The sequence below is a fragment of the Labrus mixtus genome, chromosome 23 (genome assembly GCF_963584025.1).
Source record: "Labrus mixtus chromosome 23, fLabMix1.1, whole genome shotgun sequence".
Classification (NCBI taxonomy): domain Eukaryota; kingdom Metazoa; phylum Chordata; class Actinopteri; order Labriformes; family Labridae; genus Labrus; species Labrus mixtus.
This window is the reverse complement of record NC_083634.1, coordinates 18,013,447-18,019,446: the sequence shown is the minus strand read 5'-3', so window position 1 is coordinate 18,019,446 and position 6,000 is coordinate 18,013,447.

Here is a 6,000-nt window from a genome sequence, read left to right as displayed (position 1 = left end):
TCAGGGTTTGAGCAGATTAGAACTCAGGAAGCAGGTTTGAAATGTTCGTAAAAAAAACAGCACACAACGAAAAGCTCAAAAGAAAAAGTTGCTGTTGTCTCGTTTTCGGTTGCAAGCTCAACAAATTGATATTTGATGATTCATTATTGCGGTCTGATCCATCTGGCAGGTCATTGGCAGGATAATCCAGAACATCAAGGAGAATTTAACCTCCAATTTGATCCAATTTGACAGAATCGAGTCAAATGTAACCGCATCAGAATGCCTTCTCATTTGACTCATTTGTAGTCAAGTGCACGCCAGCATCTTGTCATGTCTTTATTTTTTAAGACATCTGTTTTCTGTTTACATGTGCTGGGAGACAAACCCACTGAACCAATTGGTCCTGGCCATCATTTTTTATTTATTATGTTGCTGAGACCTGATGCTCTTTCCAAAATATGTTGATTTGTTTCAGAGAATTGGCCCTCATGATCTTAAAATCTGAGAATGAGTTTGTCAGTTAATGGTTTCATACAGGTGATAACTCAGCTGAAAAAGTTCTCTGATTACCATAAAACTATCTGAGAACATGATTGAAAACATTTATTCTTTAATTACTTAAAGGTCTTGAAGCAGTAAATGTTTCTACTTGACTGAAGATTCAATTGGGACAAGTTTTGTTTCCCCATTTATACAAAAACTGGATGGATTGAATCATGGTTTAATGGCCCCTGAAGCCGCATCAAACTTAAGCCTTGTATGTCCTACATAGGGCGAACGTGGAGAGAGATGGATGTCTGCTCAACTGGAATGGAGAGTACGAAACAGTGTCGATTCTAGACTCTGTTGGGGCCCAGGCAAAACTCACACGGGGCACCACAAACCAGCGTCATCGCCATTATGTTCTAAATACACCAATGGTGACTTTAATTTTAAAAAATTGAGTTAACACTGGAATATTGTGACATATACCAGCCCCATCAGATGGGGCTCTCTTAGGGGGCTCTCCTACTGTCATTGCAAAATTCACACATTTTGGGCCACTGCTATGGTTTAAAGTTTGGCCAGGTGCCCCCAGCAGTTGCCTGGCTTGCCTGCTGACAAACAGCACCTCTGGTAAGAAACCAATTTGAATGCTTATTTAGTAGAAAATTATACAAATTCATGGATTTTCCACAATGACTGGAAGCTTTCAAATAACATTTTTGTCTACTGTACCATATTGTTCTTCATTATCAAGAAATAAATGGGATTGCAGTCAATTTAGTGGAAATGTTAAAATGAGTCTAGATAAATGGTTTGTTGGCTCTTCCAATGAGTCAACAGACAAACCTGAAGGTTCTGAAGAAGACGTTTAAAATAAAAAATGTAATCTACAGCTGGAATGTGAAATGGACTTGTAATCATTACATTTTGGGGACTGCTTCTTCAGATGACCATTGCTCTTTTTTTATATTTCAGACCCTCTGGGTTCAAGGTGTCATTTTGACTCGCCGTCTCCCCACAGCGAGTCCGAGCTCGTTCCTGGGCCACATAATCTCTGTGAGAAGACTTGAGGGGGGCATAGATCGAGAGGAAGTGTGTGTTTGCATGCGGGTTGTTATGGTATGTGTGTGTCAGGGAAGTTGACTTTTCCATGTGTGTGTGTGTTGCCGGACTTGTGTGAAAATGTGTGTGTGTGTGTGTGTGTGTGTGTGTGTGTGTGTGTGTGTGTGTGTGTGTGTGTGTGTGTGTAATTAGGGAATGTGAATCTATTGTGGCTGCTTAGTAATGACTCAGTGTATTCCTGAGCTCAGTTCCTGTGGCTGAGACTTCACATGGGGCTCGTGTTACCGACCTGCTCGTGGCTTCTGCATTCTCACACCTCACACACACACACACACGCACACACACAGTACCCCGTACAGATTGTCCTACCTTCTTAGGCCTATGTTTTTATCAGACATTTTTTCTGTGTTCCTGCGCTTTTTTGTTTCTAAAATATGTCGCCTTACCTCATTTGCCTCCCCTTCAGATAAATCACCCTGTTCCCATGCCTGCCATTGTCTTGGTGCACATTACAAAGCAGTGAAAATATTTCGGTGTGGTAGTACGCCAATTCAAGGTGTCATCCTACACCCCAAAGTGTCAAATCTCCTCTCTTACCTTTCTCTGTTTGTGTGTGTGTGTGTGTGTGTGTGTGTGTGTGTGTGTGTTCACATGTGTGCAGAGAAAGCATGCAAACAGGTGACGTGTGTGTGCGATTGTCTCGAGGGCTGGACAGAGCGACCAGATATTTAGGATCAAGCACTGTCACAATGAATCTGAGTGTGTGTTTGTGTTTGAAGGAATGCAATCCAATCCGCTGTGCAGTGTTGCGTCGCTGCCCTCGTGGCCTCACCTGAGGTTATAAGGTGGAGGTTCCCACAGATTCAGTCGCAGCTCTCTGTCTCTGCAGCTGCTCATGTAACACGGACTAATCTCACTGACCTTTCACAAACAAATATGTGAACAAAACTAAAGCCAATGAGACGCGTTAACTTATTTCTAATGGTTTTCTTAACAGCCTGAGTACACTAATTGAGTCAGATCATTAGAAGACTAAAACTTCTTTATATTCAAGTTGTCTTTATTTGGCTTTTATTAACACACTGTTGTTTGCAGTGTGTGATATCAAACTAAAAACGATACACTCAGACCCCAGTTCATCGTAATGAAAAGACGTCTTTAAGCTATATTAGCCAAGAAATGGTAAAAGCTTGATTTATGTATGAAAGAACCATCTTGGATCCATTTCACCACCAACAAATTTAAGTAGAAAAGATAATCATGATGCAAAAGTACATGTACAACATGTTCCATTTTCAGGTTGCAAAAAAACGATTAGTTAAAGCTACCTTCATTTTTTTTTGGCCACTTGGGGGCAGTGCTGTGAGCATTAAAAACACACTCACATATAATCACCTCTAAAAGTTGCAAGTTGCACACATCCAATTTACAAGGAGCAACATTTACAATTATTTGAAGCCAAAGCCACTTAGCCTAGTGTGATTTAAACAACCTCTAAATCTGTTGTCCTTTGTTTTACCGTCAAAAACTTTCCAAATCAAAATAGTTTTTCTAATTTACTCTGACATTCTGAAAGAGGCCTTAAAAAATCACTCAAGCCTTGAGGAGAAACGGCCGGTCTGAAGATCATTCTCTGTGGGTTTGTCGCTAAAAGCAACCCCTTTCACATTACACGTCAACATGTGGTTCATTGTTATTATAAAATATTGATAAGTGTAGTTTTAAGACTTGCTGACAGGTACGGCCTCTAAAGAACTCTCTCTCTGGACATTTTGGCATTCTTAACATGAGTTTTAGAGACTTGATCTCTCCCTGAAGGCCCGCACCTAACTGGTAATCAAATAGTTTAGACCCCTCCTGAACTCAGTGCGTCTGGGGAGAGCCCTCTTGTTGTATCTTAAACCTCTTAAAAACTTTTTGCATTCCCAAAACCCAACGTGCAACCCAAAATGTTTTAGCCAGTCTGATAATATTTTAACAAGTCACACAGTTTTGGCCTACAACGTTAACCTTAAGTGTTGCTGGCAGCTCTACTATGCCACCATAAAGTTGTAGTATATGTTAATTATTCCATTTTCACTCTAAATTGTGTTCTTCCAATGGTGTTCGATGGAGTTTATTGGACCTCTTGGCCCACTGTTGGTAATAAATCAAATGAAATAACTGTGAAAGCAAAAGTCATTCCTCTGATGTGGTGACAAAAAGGCACCGCTTCGTTTTTTTAAGAGCTCCAAAGGCGATGAGGTTAAAAACGGCTGATCATACTCGGGAGTTTAAATAGGTGATAAGAGTGTGATTGAATCCAGGGGAAGTAGGGGGAATGGGGGAATGGAAAGAAAACTTCTATTGGGCCAAGACACACTCTGGACGTAATGTAGCTACACTTGGATTTATATTCTCTCCGCTGGTTGTATCCCATATTGGATTGTTGGCAATCGAAGGCTTGGATCAACCTCTCCATTGGTCTAACGTCTATCACAGACCTCCCAAACACACACAAAACCCCCCTATGGATGCAATCAGATTGCAAAAAAAAAAAAAAAACCTGCTGGACAGTGTTGTAGCTTTCCTCCACGGTCACTGGAAACTCGTTTGAGGTCATGAGTGGGACTCTGCCAATATGTCCCTCAACTGCAATATAATCCTATTTTTGCACTTTTTGTAATTTCATGGAACACTTTAAGACTGTATCACATTCAACCACGTCCAGGAGCATTCATCGTACCCCTAAACAGATACATATTTAGTGTTTCTCGACAATAAGCTAAACCCATTACCCTTTTTTAAATAAGGTGCTAGTTGTGATTTGACGTTCGAACTCTGATTTATTTGTCTTTCTGTGAAAACACTTTATTCCCCCAGATCCCATTATCACATTTTTTATATTTCATCAAAATGGGCCAAAGGTTTCCTAAAAAATGATGATGGTACTGACCTGCAGACCTAACTTATTGCAAAAGTTGCAGTCTTTAACTCTCATATTGTATTTCACTTCTCGTATTTCTTCTGCGATCTCTATCACCTGTTTACATCTTAATGCAAACACTAAAGTGTTTTTAATGTACTCTGACGTACAGATACCAAAAAGAAAAAGTGGAATCGGTCACGCCTGTCAATCACTGAATGAACAGTGCCACTGTGACCGATCCGTTCCAGCTCTTTGTGGCCCTCAGAGTGTTTTCCACATTAATCAAGTCTTCTAACACAACCCACATTCATTCAATAATAACTGTCCATCAAAGAAACCGACAGGACCTTTAATCGCATTTGATTTGTTCCAGGAATGGCTGAGAGTCTCAGCCGCACAACATCTTCTGTGCGATGCATATTTTTCATATTTTCGGGACTCCGCTTTCTCAGACAATCCACACGGGTCCAGATGCTATCGCGGTGACCTCCAGTCAAGTTTATTTTCATGTCTAACGCCATGCTACAGAAACTTTACACACTCCCCACATATTGATCCCATTCCCAAACCTTTCAAAACCTTCCCTAAACACGCTGCAGATGTGCTTTTTTTTTTCCACAAGTCGATGTTCAGATGGAGGATTATTACATTTGTCATTGACTTATGGAGCCTGTTTGGCTGGTTTATCACATTCCTACATATCTACAGTCCAAATCTGTTATACACTGAAGTAGGGGAGCCTACATTTTTGTTTTTTTCGTCCAGCCCATTTGTTGTTTTTCAGGTAAATTAATCAACTTATCCAGTGGGAGCCCTAGAGTCTGTTGGGGTCTCAGGCAAGAAATACTTGGGGGGGCTTACATCCCACATTTATCACCATAATGTCTGCCAATGTCTGCCAATGTCTCAAAGCTTACTCCTCTTCCTGTTTCAGTTTTCTCTCCTATAGACGGATATTTTGCCTTTTGACAAGAAGCGACTCAACGAGTCGACTGAACTTATCTCCCTTAAAAGGTTTTATATGCGTTTTTTTGATCGGATCAGATGTCGCCCTTGAGCACCATCATGAAACCAAAACAACTCGCGCTGCATTGTTGTGTTAGCATGCTAATGCTAGCAATCTTTATTATGCTCGTATCTTCACACTGCATGTAAATTTACCTGAAATGAGCGTGATCTAGAAACACAGTTAAGCAGTGAGTACAGTATGTTATTCTTCTTTTCTCTAGTCCCTCAATTAAACAACTTTTATACACGAGGGGAGGAGTCAGCCGGCCGGATGTCCGGGCGATGTAAACAAACTGAAGATAGGACTCTGAAAACTCTGAAAACATCACAGACAGTGGGACTCGGGTGTTACACCCATTGTAGACAGTCATGACTCACAGAGTTATTTTCAGAGGAGATACTTGATTTCTATTACATTAAGTGTGAAAAATCACATATAAAGACTTTAACAGAGCTCATCAACTGATTCAAAATCACCCCACAGAGCTCTGCTATTGTCTGTCTCTAAATAATCGCACCTCTGCTGCGTCCCAAAGAGGCTATTTTTAATCTTT